We start from the raw sequence: 14963 nt of genomic DNA on the forward strand, positions 1-14963 counted from the left end.
ATCTTCCTTCGAAGGAAAAGTGTTGAAGACGGACGTTAGGTTAAGCGGAACTGGCTGCGAGAATGGAAGACGATTGAGTGAGAGAGGGAGGAAGCTCGGTTACTAGTTCGTAGAAGATGAAAGAGAGTGCAGAAGGCAGTCGTGTATAAAGACAGCCAAATAAACACAAACTGCGGTAAAAATAAATTAAAAAGCAACTTTTGCGCCACTTCAGAAGCAGTAACTTCGAATTGCCCGGCGGGGTTGCAGGTTCACAGAATATGTTTTTTTTTGTGTATAGAATAAAGGTTTTTATTTTGTCTTGGAAAGTTAGTATATTTTTCTATCGCTCTTGATTTACTGAGTAGAGAAGGGGACTAGGGATAGCTGATCGTCGGAGGATGGAAAGAAGCTTGTCCGTTTCGCAAAACGAGACGATGTGCGATGAATTTAGATCGACAACAACGACGACATCATTTGCAATGTGGTGGCAAATGCACAACCACATGCATCTATCAATACTGACGCGGCGTTTTGATTAAAACAGAAAATAGTTCATCGATGGTTCGGTTATATTTGGCTACTTTTGTGGTCATTCGATTCATATTAAATCGAGAGGACGTCGTATATTTTTTGCGTTATGTTAAAGTCGCCTCTCTTTTCATGGCGACCGTCAAAAATTGCTTATCATGATAATTTTCGTCGTCTATGATTAATGGTAACACTTCTTCTCCAATGGCGACCGTCATAAACTGGTTTAAAACGTGGTCGAACAACGATTATCAACTCCCTCCGTAGTTCAAGCTTTGAAATAGTTAACTTTTGAAATATGTTACAATAAACTTTTGAAATATAAAATAACTTTTTCAGCAAGGGTTCATTAGTTGATGAGCAAATCTCGTCCAACAAATCCGTAGAACGAGCCATAAATTGGAAATAACATTGGAACTATTCCCATTGTACACCTGCTCGTTAATCAAATCCCCGACCCTCAATTTAAACATGTTTATTCATAAAGGTGCTGGCCGACAATCATAATCAACAACAACAACAACAACAGAAAAATCGCATAATTTTCCAACAACTCAAATCGGCGCCCCACAAAACATCAAAAGTGAACAACCCCATCGATAAACAAAAACAAAACCCCCAGCCAGCAGATGTAAAATTTGCTTTTCGCGTGTCGCACCAGCCAAAGCAAATCGAAATCCCCCGGTTTGATAAAAACAAAATCGAATAAAAACCCACAAAACCACACCGTTTGCAATCAACAACAACGTACAGAAAAAAAGGAAACTTCCCAATTTCAAGTGGTTGTGGTTCGTGTAGTCAATGATTTCTTATTTTACATCGAACTGGTCCCGGGGAGAGGTCGTTTTTTTCATCGACAACAGGATAAAAAAAAACTAACCGCTTTCGAAGAAAGTGCACAAAAACCCCGAAAGTACCCAACATTCAAGTAAGCAGGTGAACTGTTCTAGGTTGAAGGTTTTTTCTTCCTCGAGAAGTTCCCATATTTCTGGAGTATTTTTCTCCCCTGCTAAAGTATAAGCTCCTTTTAGCTGCTGGTGTGGATTGTTTATTTCTTCACGTTTCAGGTACTTGACAGGTTTGTGACAGGTGGAAAAAAAAAGCAAACGGGGAGGGGAAGTTCTTGAATTGGGTCGGGAGGAAGCTGATTTGCATGTTATTACAATTACAACCTCGTTTACAAAATTACACTTTCGGCACACACCGGTGCGGTCACTTGATTGGAGGGTGCAAATGCAGTGTGGCGTGTGACGGTTAAAGGTTTGTTTTTGCTGCCTTTTGGGTGGATCGAATAGTGAGTTGAATGGGGAAATTTTAGTAAAAAAAAACCGAAGATTTGAAAAAAATTGACTCTAACAGAAAACATTGATCCAAGAAAAAAAGCATTGTTTGAATTTAAAAAACTTGAACGAAATCAAAAGTTGACTTATGTTACAGCAGTGAGGAATATCTGCTTGAACCAGATTTTAGAAATCGTTTAACAATCTTACAGTTTTTTGCATGATTTTATTAATTAGGTTGCAAAATGAAAAAAAATATATTGGACTTCTTTGCCCTTGTTCATAACGGTGTTCGTTGATTTTTATAAATCACTCAAAAATAATAGAATAAATAAAGACTTCAATTGAAATTTAGAAAAAAAAACTTCATTCACCCACAGTGAGTTGCATGTTCTTGGATTGCACGAGCGAAGTTTTACTTTTTTATACATATTTACATTAGGGTGCAGTAATCATCATGCGGAAATAAGAAAGGACAAGTACAGCAACGTCACTTACTGGATTGAATGATATAAAAAAAATGGCAAGGACAAGTATTTTAGGGTTTCAACTCAAAAATAGTTTCTTTTCAGGTTAAATTTATCGAGACCTTAAAAACAACATTTTATTGCCGCAACTTTCAATAACATTACTTGATGGCAGTTTATGGCTGCTAGTCGAACTAGAGCGCCCAAAAAATAGTGGCACTAATGACCGTCAATTAAATTGGCTAAAAGCAGGCGAAAAAGTGTTCATTCAACCTTGCGAAATAGTCAGTGGAACGAAGAGAATAAAAGTGCGTACACACACACATACTTCCAAAACAGCGAGAAACTCAATCGCAAGTACCTGCGTATACTTTATGCGTAAAAATAACGCGAGATTTCTCCAAAAGAGAACCCCTTCAAGGTTTGGTCATTTCGGTTTTTTTTTTGTTTTATGACAAGGTTCATAATATGGGAGACAATAACTTAATTCGATGTTGGATGGAAATAATATATTCATAACATAACATCTTTTTTTGAGGGAATATTAAAAATTCTCAAACCATTCAAATCAACTTGAAATCTAAAATCTAAACCCGGAAATATGAATCCCAAACTTGAATGTTGAATTTTGAATCTAAGAATTTTGAATACTAAATCTAGAAGAAAATGAATGTAAGAATCTAATTTCAAAATTTGTCCTTTAACCCCCACTCTTGAATCAAAAGTCTTGAGTCCTTAATACTTCAGAACCTAATTCTTTTTTCGCTGAAAAATTAAGAGAAATTGTATTCTGTAATTACAAACAACTTTTGGTCTAGAAAAAAAAAACATATTGATGGGAAATTTTGAAAATAATTTTTGAAGCTTGAATTGAGGCCTTGGAGTCAAGGTGGCCGAAAAAAATCTATATTTTTAACAAAAAAAAAAGTACCTACTTGTATTTTTGTGATTTAACTTCAAAATAATGACAAATTGTTGTAACTTACGAATACGTTTTACAATTTAATTGGTGAAAATCAATTTACATGCCCAATTTCATCCTATTTTTCAGAATTGAAATCAGAAAACAAAAGCTTTGAAAAAGTGTATAAAGTTTAAAAAATCTGTGAAATTTGTTAACAGATTCTGTGTCGAAAATTCGCTCAAAATGCTGTTTAGTTAAAGATTTTTTCTGTGATTTCGGCAACCTTGCTTGGAGCCAGGGGTGTATAAGTTAAGGTTGCCAGATTGTCCAGATTGACCCGGGTTTGCCCGGATATTTAATATTAAATTTGGGAATAGTCCGATCCGGGATTCATTGAAAAAGTCCGGATTTTGCCCGGGTTTATTCTCATTATCATTCTCAAATTACACTTAAAAAACACAAATTATGATGTCATTTTTTTATTTATGCGTCCGAAACGAATTTTTTTAGCAAGTTTCATAAAAATAATCATGGGAGGGTTTTTTTTCTGGAAGCCTAAATAAAGTACAATTGAAAATGTATGGGTGAGTGGGGAATCATGAACCACTTTTTTTCGTTGTTCCATAACTTCTTTATTATAAAAGATAAAATGAAATTAAAAAATGGTATGGTTTTCTACATTTTCAAGGTATCATAAGGTATTTTTAATAAGTTACTTTCCCCAAATTTTGACTGTTTGAAAAAAGGAATATTTTTTGGATTTTGAAAAATGGTGGGGAATCGTGGGCCACCAAATCCAAATTGACCAAATAACATGCAAAGTTTATGAGTTGACCCAAAACTGCGATTTCCTAATTCATTTCGTTATTTTAAAGCAATTTCAGATGATGAAATAAAAAAGAGAGCTGTGTATGATCGCATAGATTCCAAAACCTGGCTCGCGATGGTTTTGGCAAAAATTTTATATAGGATGGACATAATATTTTTCATAACTCTCCATTTGGCATAAGAAAACTTTACAGATAGGAAAAACGTATTTTAAGTTCTGAATGTGTACAAAAACTTAAAAATATAGGTGGTTCAAGATGTGTGGCCCATGATTCCCCACAAGCTATGATTTGCAAATTGGTTGCGTTTTTGTGACTTATTGATGTTTCATCAAAAATTTCTTTTTCCACGTGAAAGATCATGACAAAACAAAGATCATAAGCGTATGAACATATTTATGTTATGCACTTTAGGTTCCCCATCGTTGAAATTAGCGGGTGTTTTATTAATTATGTAAGTAAATTTTTCTAACTTTTTTTTAGCTTGATAAATAAAAGAAGCATAGGATGCGTATTTCAGTCAACAACATATAGGAATATATGCTCACGCAAAGCGACGACGATGACAGTTGGTTTGAGATTTTTATCTCAACACACATCTGAGATATTAAAAGTGGCCCACGTTTCCGTATGGCCCACGATACCCCACTCTCCCCTACTAATGAATTTTGATGAAATTTTTTTCTTGATTTTTGTTGAGTAATTCCTATGTTTTGACCAAATTTGACTTTTGATTGACAATTCGGAAATCAGATGTCCGCACTTCACCAGGGTTTTAGATAAAATTCTGGCGACCTTAGTATAAGTGCATCAAAGCTATTTTCGAGAAAACGCGCATCGAAGCTTTCATGTTGCCCGTTTTCAACATATTTTTCGAAATAGTTTTATTTTGTAAGACATACACCATCTTAGCCTATTTGATGTAGCGCTGATGTGGTCTAGTGGATAGGCTGGCGCGAGTCTGGTAACCCAGGCGTACTGGGTTCGATTCCCGGTATCGGCAAGAAAACTTTTGGGTTCGAATCTCATTAGTAGCCGGCAGGTAAGATGTGTTTCAATGTATAAAATTATATGTTATCAATATTTCAGAGGGAATGCATCTGGGGATAATCTGAAGAGACTATTGCAAGCGGCACGGGTAGCCGGCCATTGTAGGTTTCTGAGGGTTGGATGCCTTCCTTCGACGAACCATCGGTCCGTGGAAGCCATAGAAGAAATTCGAAGGCCAAGCCACACAGCCATAAGCAGGACCTTGCTACCGATGGGGGAATCATACATACATACATACATACATACATACAAACACCGTCTTAGCCTATTTGACTTAGGTTTTACAGACTGAAAACGTGAAAAACTTATGATTAACATTCAACACCCAGTACCGAGATGGGGATCAAACCCATCAGTAAACCAGCATGTCGTAAAAAAAAAATTTGAATTCGTGCGAACAAAAACGAATGAAGAAAAACATTAAGGTTTTTAGGATGTTTTCGGCGGTTTCAGGACCATTCTTTCGATATGCAGTTAGTGAAAGTGATTGCTCGTCACAAATACGCCGCTGCACTTGGAACGTTAGAAATGTGTCACATCGTCAACAATGGCAACACTGTCAATAAGCGAAGAGATACTGAAGGGCTGAGCATCATCTATGCCGGGATTTTTAACACACTCAAAACAACAACAAAAAAGAAAACAAAAAACAATAAAAAATCTCTTATACAAAATTCAACAAACAGTGATAGTGATTCGACGAATAGTTAGAAACAGAAAAGAAACATTTAAACTTGGACAACTATTTTACACACCATAGATAGAGGTTCGTACACATTTAACAGCTCATACACAGTTTTACTAATTGACAATTTCATAGATTAGCGAAACAACTGGACGAAAAAAACGAAACATCATTGTAAGTACACAAACACTATTTTTATTAGATCGACACTATTTTATACTTTGGAATCATCATAGAACATAAACTAAATTTTTTTTTCACACTTTTTCTACACACTTGCTAGATTCCTTGATAAAGACTAAATATAAGCCGAAACGTCCGATGTTGTGATAAAAATAGTTTTTTAATCACTTTGTAGACTGAAACCGCCGAAAACATCCTAAAATATTGATCATACAGTCGAAAGGAAAATTTAAAATTAAAAAAAAAAAGAAAAAACATTAAGTTAAAGAAATACAGAATCGTTTTGTATTATTGGCTCAAATTATAGCGTTTTTGTATCCCTCTGGCTCCAAACGTCTCAACTGGTCATGGAATTTTAATTTGGGTATGATTCTTGAATCTTGAAGCTTTAATCTCGAAGCTAAATTAAAATTTGAATCACGATCGTGAAACTGGAAACTCAATTCTTAACTTTTAATTGGTTAAAAAATCTTAAATTTTGGATTCCAAATAAAAATTGCAAATCGGGATCCTGATACTTGAATCTCAAATCTCAAATAATAAGAATGAGTTTTGAATCTTGAATCTCAGATTTTGGAATTTCAACACAGATTCTTTAATTTCAAACACCGTATCCCAAATACTGAATCTCGAATCATATTTTGATATTTGAATCTCAAATTTCAAACCTGGAATCTCGAAACTAAATTTAAAATTTTAATCTAAAATCTTTAATCTCAAACCTGAATTGTGAATTGTAAATGTTGTGAATTGTGAATGTTGCAAATTGTGAACTTCAAATCTAGATTCTTGAATAAAAATCTCGAATAGTAATTTGTAACTTCGATTTTGAATTTTGAAATTTGAATTCCAAATATTTATTTTTCTATTACTCGATTTTTATTCTGATTCCTGATTTCAGTATTTTGAATTTAGAATCTGAAATCTTGAATTTCGAACTTGGAACTTGAATCATCAATCGAAATTTTAAATATGCATCTGGAAATTCGATTCCTGAAACCTGATTCTTGAATTTTCGAACATTTAATTTTGAATCTTGATCTGGGATTCAAAATAATAATCAAGATCTGGGATTCAAAATAAGAATCAAGAATAACTTCATTCATTCGTTAATTCTTTCTTATTCAACAGGGTCAACAAAAATATTGGGATTCGAAGCAGAGATTTGAAGCTCGCCTCAAATCTAAAAACTTTTAATGTTAACATTAAATCCTGAATTATGAATCTCGAATCTCAATACAGAATTAAAACTTTGAATTTCAAATCTGCACTCTCGTATCTCATTTTGGAGTTTGAAACACAAGTGTTCAAAACACAGATTTATGGCTCACATTAAAAATTATATATGAATAATTTGAGCTAACTTGAGTCCAAAAATTCGAGATTCGAAGATGGAATACTTAAGATTGATTAATTTATTTAAGGTTTAACTGGTTTCAAATGGATACAAAACACAAACTAAGTGTTCAAAAAAGTTCCGTGAAGGTTTCGGGATCCATAATATTCTACTTCAGTTTAAACTTGAGAAATTAGATTATTCATTTAAATCAGTTTTAAGATTTGAATCGACACATGCTTTGGAATTGTCATTAAAACCGAATTTAAAACATCAGTTTGGAATCTCAAAGATTGGATCAGAAATGAAAACCATTAGCAAACCGAAAATAGACCGAAAACCAGAATTTAAAGCATCGTTTATGTCCGATACCCGATGCCCACAGATTGAACGCATGAAACATAACACCAAATTTAAAAAGAAATTAAATCCGAAATTTAAAATGAATTTAAGATCAGGTCAGAAATTAAAAATGATATAAAATTGTAAAACCAATTGATAATAATTGTGAATAATTATTCATCATAACTTAAATTTTATTCCCAAATTTTTAATGGAAGGGTTGGTTGAAAAATACCACTGCTATATCTTGAATATGAAAAAAAAATATTTGATCAAAATTTGAAACGTAAATTCTCTATTAGGTAAAAAATATCAATTTTGATCGATTAAAAAAAGATAATTTAAAAAATTAAAGTAAGTGAACGTTAATAAATATTCATGCGTACGTTTCTATTTGATAAAATTTCAAGCCCTGAATGTTTTGTCGCCGTCATTTGAAATATTAAGTCCTGGAAAGGAGAAAATGTAGAAACTATGATTTTCCTCTTAAAAATTTGGGTTTATGGGTTTAGGTTTATGTTTTCCGAACACAAAAATTCTGAATTGAAAAACAAGGACAAACTTATTGAAAATATTTCAAAAAATTTAAATCATTTGACTGTAAAATTTGGTAAATTTATTTGGAAACACATAAAAATGCTTAAAAATTCGGATAATTTATTTAAAAATGTAAAATAAAATATGAACATAAAAAATTTTAGAAGGATTTAAACCAAAAAATATTAAATTAGTTATAGAATGTAATTTATGACTCTAGCACTTTAGTGCCGATGTTGGCGTCTTGAACTCAAATCTTTTGTCAGATTTTGTCTATCATGTTTTCGTGATAAAGAGTTTATAAGTTTAAAAATGAGTTAGTTGTGAGCAAAATCAATCATTGAAAACTAATAAACCAACAAATCTACACGTAAGAAATAAAAACTGATTTTGAAGTTGCTCAAAATACTTCACTCAATTAAGGAATAATATTTTGATTATTATGAATGATCTAAAAAAGTTCATTCGATTGTTTTTGAAAATTTGAAGAGATATCATTATCAACATATGTAGTTGGCATTTCAGAAGAAAGTTGAAAAATGGTTTTATTTAATTTAAAAAACTAGTTGACCCGGTAAACTTCGTTTTACTCGTTTAAATCGTTGTAAAATGTTTACAATTCTTTAAATTCTTCGTGCTCGTGAATCAGTTTTCATGAAAATCGTCTTCAAGTTGTTCGAGTTTTGTCCCGTTTCTAGTTGATTTTGTATAGGAGCCCTCCTTCCATTAAAAATAATAATCTCGAAACTATTATACAAACTATCTCTGACCCGAAAAACCCTTGGATACCAAATTTCACTTCATTCCGGCCGACCATACATACGTGGTGGTGTTACAAAGAAAACGCCTCCATTTTTATATATAAGATTTTTTGGGCTCAAACAAAACAATTTGATTTTTGTTTTGAAGAATAACTTAAAAACAATTTGGGTCAAAACTTCTTCAACTTTTTTTTTTTTTGCAGAAGTCGAAACCAGTTGCGGTTTGAAGCGAATTGATAATTAATTTGAAATTTTAATTTAAAATTTATTTGTAGTGTTTTAAACTTTTGTAAATTTGTAAAAATTAAAAATGATTTTCACCTATTTTCCGAAGTTATGTTTTTCAAAAACAAAAGCTTATAGATTTCATTATTGCTTATTTGAATTCAGAACACCCAAATTAATCGAAAAAGCTACTAAATCCTTTGCACCTCGGAAAATAAAGATTTTTTAATGCAAGAATGGAAATTGATGAAATTTTCAGTAAAGCTACCTAGTAGTGTAATGTGTACGTGTACAAAATTTGGCGACAATCTGTCAAGTGGTTTTTGAGCTAGCGTATAATACTGTATTTCATTGACAAAACTTTTTGGACAGGATCGAGAAAAATCCAGAGAAATCCCGGTGGGAGACCCCAAAACAGCTGGAAATCAATTGTTCGACCAACATTCACATGTTAAATCGTCTAAGAAGTCCTAGGGGACCCAATTGTGACCTATAATTTGAAAAAAAGTGAAGAGGAGGAAAGGAATGTGGAGGAGAGGAATGTGAGAAGTATTTTCAAGCTCAATCCGAAAATTTGAATAGAGGAAGTGATAAAAAAAAATAAATTTTTCTGACTGGTTAGTCTAGCTGACTTATAAATAGGCCTGACTTCATTTCTACAAGGTAGAAAACCGACCACCGGTAAAATAAAAAAAAATCGGTAGTCAAATCGTGTGCAAAATATTTGGACTGCTTATAAGAAAAAAAAAATCGCAATGTACAGCAAAACGAACTCTTTAGCGGTCACATGGCAGGTTTCCAACCAGAAAATTTTCGTTGAAAAGTCTCGCCTGTATTTCCCCGAGATAACTAAGGAGAAAAAATTGGAAAATTTAATGACTGGTACTTGAGCCGTTACGCAAAAACGATGGTGGAGTGATAAAAAGTAAAAAATGTTGTTTTTGTGCCAAAGAAGGAAAATCAGATAAATTTGTTTTAACTTCGACCAAATTCAAAATTTTAAAAAATCAGAATACAGCAATCGTAATCAAAATAGCTTTGATTTGAAAAAAGGTGGTTCACAGTATACATTATAGATGACGCACGTGTTGTCCAAAAAATAAAGTCAAAAATTTCTTTATTGGACGCTATCTCAAAAACCACTTGACAGAACATCACAGAAAAATTGTATATGTAAACATTATATTACCAAGAAAGTTCGCTGAAAATTTCATAAATTTACATCCATGCATTCAAAAGTTATTCACAAAACAAAGTGTTGCATTTTTTTCGATCACACTTTTTAAAGTGATTCAATATAAATTTTTTTTTTTGATAAAGTTTTGTTAGTTTATTAGTTATCAAAGACTGATTTTATGGTTATTTTAGACTTTTTAAACGGCATATCACCAGAACTAGAAGTGATGGGCCAAAGGATTCAGAGCGTTAGGAATAGGCATAGGCATCCATGCTTCCGAAAATCAATCATTTTCACTGAGCCATGCATGACTACATTCAGAGCCAAAAAATCAAAGCAGTCAAATTTTCCTTCTTCAACCAAATCATACAAACAATCATGCATGACAACGACGCTTCTGTATTTGAAACACTTTTGCGATACATGATGAGGTAAAAAAGGACGCAGACTATCAGCAACGAACGTCTCGATGCTGATTTCCTTCCCCTAACGACTTTCAACCTTTAGGATCATAACTGATATGTATCAGTTCTGAGCGATCTATGTAGGCTATCAGATGATTTTTTATTTTTCGTTTTGCCTAGAAGGACAAAATCATGACTAGGTAACCGCAATGAACTGTCCAGCATGTGCTACAGCTTTTTTGAACATGTGGTCCTGGTATTTATTCAGATTTTTCCTTTTGAAACATTAATGATCGTCTATCAATAACGAGCATTATCAACAATGATGCGAGGATAGACGTTCGGGAATGATTGAGGGAGCGACGTTCAAAATGTATCACCAAGTATGTCGATCACCGTCGATTAGCCACGTGACGAATAGCAACGGTAGCCTCCGGTGGTGCATGGTATATCTTCTTGTATCAAGTTAGTGTTGATTTTCGACATATATTCAATGGGTACTTTTACCACGTGCGTATCACAGCACTCGGAGGTAGCATCATTCTAGCTAGAAACCATTCCTGATTGCTTTTCTTGAGCGATTTTCCGACCACTGTAGGCATCATAAATGCAATTCCGATTTTCGAAGAATTTTTACACACTAGTCTTCAAATAGAATTCATTTTTGCAACATTAATTTCAACATTCAAACAACGCATCCATTTTAACAATAGCAAAGGCTAATTTTAGCAACACTCGTAAAAGTTTTACCGTATCTACTAGTTGTTAAACGTTTTAAAGTTCCCACTTCCGCCAGGTGCTGGATCAATCTTCTTTCGTTTTTTTTTCATGACTCAAGTGAAAACGTTTGCTTTTCTACTCCACCGAACACATTTGCCAATTTTGGGCATTGCCAATTTTAATCGATTTATTCCGCTGCTGGTAACTATTTCATACTCATCGTACCGAAATCTCGTTTTCGGGGAGGAAGCTTTCTCACTCAAATTTACCGTAATTTTCGCATTCCAGCAAACCGATTCCCATCTGCTGCCAGCAGAAAGCTCGTTGTTGCTGCTCGGTTTGTTATCTGTTTATTTTTTTCTGTTACTTTTATTTTTCGCTAGCTCCTAGCTATGCGCATATCTCCCTGTTGCCAATTTGCAAAATAGCGAGATGGGATTTAAAACTGACCAACAGCAGCAGTAAAATGTTAAAAGCCACCAGCAGCAACAGCAACAAACGCGCGTAAGAAGCAACATCGTTTCGCAACTGAACCAAAACAGGAATCGCACGTTGCGTACATCTTGAAGCAGCAGCAGCAACAACAAGAGCAACAACAACAGGAACATCAACAATAAACAACCGTGTGCCGGGTGTGCGCAATTAAAAAGTCCATTTAAATTTTTGCGAATCTCACGGAAATAGATGGCAATCAGAGAGTCAGCCGCTTCTGGGGAAAAATTTTGCAGCAGCAACAAACCTCACTTGGAGTGATCAACAGTTGGAAAAAAAACTCCAAACCGAATCAGACAGGTACAGTTAAAAAAACAGGGCAAATGATCTCGTCTTAGAGTTGTATTAGTTGTAGTAGTAAAGTAGGGGCAGTTGTTATGTTTCAGCAGCACAACATTTGGCGAATTTCGTGCGAACTTGCAAATTATAGAACCAGCCAGCCATTCGGGTAATGGTCAAGGTTAATGTGTGTGAATTTTTGGCACAACTTGTGCAGTTTAGATGTGTTAGTTTAGTGTGTGCGTGGCTTGTTTGTTTGTTTGTTTGTTTGTTTGGAAGGTTAATGACGCCTGGGTTAAATACCTTGGGCAATTCGAACACTGAAAACGAGAAAAATCTCAAACGCAGACGTCGTCTTCGCCGTGGAATGATCTTCTAGGAGAGCTTAACGTACCTGAAACGAAGGAAGAGAAGAGGAAAAAACTCGGTTAGACAACATGAATGGCTAAAAGTGGGGTTATGATTCATTCCGGTTGGTTCGATTTCACAAGATTTCATTGAACTTCTAATTCGAGGTTGCAAACGATTCGTCTGAGGTTCGATACAAGGATACTTGGAGCTGTAGCATTAGAACAGTTTTACTTTGAGCAACATATTATGCTTCAAAATATTCAAAATCTATGCACTGCAAAAAAACCTCATATAATAAAAAAAATACCTTGTGATAACAAATTTATATGTCGAGCTCTGGAAACTTTCGCTAGGTTCTTCGAGCAATCACTATAATTTGTTATGTAAAATTCTCAATATTGACTCAATATTCACTCTGAAAGATCAGATCTTACGGAGTAAATTTCGGAATTTATACACAGCTCCAGAACTTATCGAGCAAATGTAACCAAATTTAGCATAAGAAGATTTTTGAATAGCAGATTTTTTCTAGGACTGGTTTGAGACTTCTCCCTCCTTCCAGTGGTAAGATAGAAAGAGGAAGCTAGACTTCCAAAAATTTTTTAGCAAGACTGGAGAACTAATCAAGCTAATCGAGGATATTAATATGGTACAAGAAATCTGTCTATGATGGTTTGGGATCCCTCTCTCAATACAGTGGGAAAAAAAAGTGATGTTGGGGGACTCCCATACATTCTAAAGCACAATTCGAGAACTACCCGATCAGGAGGGAAAAACAAAATTATATCAAGATGAGATATTTTGATACTAATTTTTTTTTCTATCTAAATGAGTTATAATTCAGTACTCGTAGGATGTTAAAATATCTCAAATTATATAAAAAAATCTATACGATCACAGCTAAATTATATCAGTTTTAGATATGCTCCTATCAAGATTATATCTGGTTCAGATAGCATAGTTTGATATTAGGCAGAACAAATCCTATCAAAATTATAACTTATCAAGATATGAATGCTTCGAGAAAAACTTGTAGTGGAATGTCAGTAACCCACACTATTCGCTAAAATCATGCTCCATTTTTGGTATCCCAAAAATTTGATTCAATTTTATGAATCTGCTGAGTGAAAATCATTATAAAGTACGGTTTGGGCCGATAACTTCGATGTCCGTGTTTCATGGAAAGTTATAGGCATATCAAAATAAGATACGGTTATAATATATTATAACAATTTGAAACAAATTCTTTATCGTTGAAAGTGAGTTCAATCCTATTCAAGAATGCCAATCGAAATAAGATATAATCAAGATTCAAGAAACTAAGAGTCGAAAATTATGAGAACAATATTCTAACTGAAAAAGATATAAATATCTCGTTGAGATATATTTAAGTTCTTATTTTGATATGCTCTCCTGATCGGGTAATAGCACAAATGGGCGGAAAGGGTATTTCGATAGGATAAATTTTTGCATGATAGTTTGAGACTTTTTCTTCCATCCATAAGAGAAAAAAAAGGAGGGGGGGGGGGGGCTCCCATACAATATTAAGATGGGAAGGGGTGCATCATTTCATTATTAGTATAAGTCGAAAACTAATCGGACAGATGGAACCAAAATTGACAAGAGAGAGTTATTGAGTAAGATAAATATTTCTATAATGGTTTGAGATCCCTCTCTCTTTTAAGTCAATTTTGTCAACACCCAGAAATCACTCAAATGAAATCAAGAAAAAAAAACATTTTACGTCAAAACTCGTCGACAGTTTTAAAATCGTATTTTAGGCTTCCTAAAAACCTTTCATGATTATTTTGGCCAAACTTGCTTAAAAAAATTCGTTTTGGAGTCAAAAATTAAAAAAAATACAACACAAACTGTTTTTTTTATTGATTTGCCGATGACCTCCGAGCAACCGGGCCGGTTCGGATTGTTCCCAAATTTTGTGTTAAATATCCGGACAAACCCTGATAACACCGGGCAATCTATCAACCTTATTTTAGACCCTTTTTGCTTCCAGCGACTAACTGAAAAAGGGGAAGGTGCTCCTATATTATTGGAGGGTATTTTTGTACGAGGAATGATTATTCTTGCAGCAGGAAAATGGAAAAAAGAGCTATCATATGAATTGTATTGCATTCATCAAGAATTTACCAATCAATGATTGAGTTATGCAAAACATGTTTGAATTGTACTTCAAGATCCCTCTAAAAAATTAAAGGAGACAATGGGGATTTCATACATTGAAATATGATTTAGAGCATTACTGAAGAATTTGAAATTTTTTTAAACAACCATTAACCTTCTACTCATGTATAAAAAAATGCTTGCTATCGCTTTAATTTAGGTACTCAAAATACTGAAAGCTTTAGATAAAAAAAATTACAAAAGCCAATTCAATTTGATGTCCAAAATCGGTAATAAAAATTGGATCCATAT

General features: G+C 33.8%; 1 protein-coding gene across 11 annotated transcripts in view; it reads right to left on the reverse strand.

Moving 5' to 3' along the window:
* The window catches only part of LOC129742680 (mucin-19), a 652529-nt gene that overhangs the window by 451782 nt on the left and 185784 nt on the right, over positions 1–14963 (reverse strand). Inside the window, exon 5 of one of the 11 annotated variants that reach the window (XM_055734607.1) lies at positions 12483–12573. The exons of the other annotated variants lie outside the window; for them this stretch is intronic. The gene's annotated coding sequence lies outside the window, so the exon portion shown is untranslated. The remainder of the gene's footprint in view (positions 1–12482; positions 12574–14963) is intronic. 11 annotated transcript variants of the gene reach the window in all.

Source organism: Uranotaenia lowii, chromosome 2, assembly GCF_029784155.1.
Source record: "Uranotaenia lowii strain MFRU-FL chromosome 2, ASM2978415v1, whole genome shotgun sequence".
Lineage (NCBI taxonomy): Eukaryota > Metazoa > Arthropoda > Insecta > Diptera > Culicidae > Uranotaenia > Uranotaenia lowii.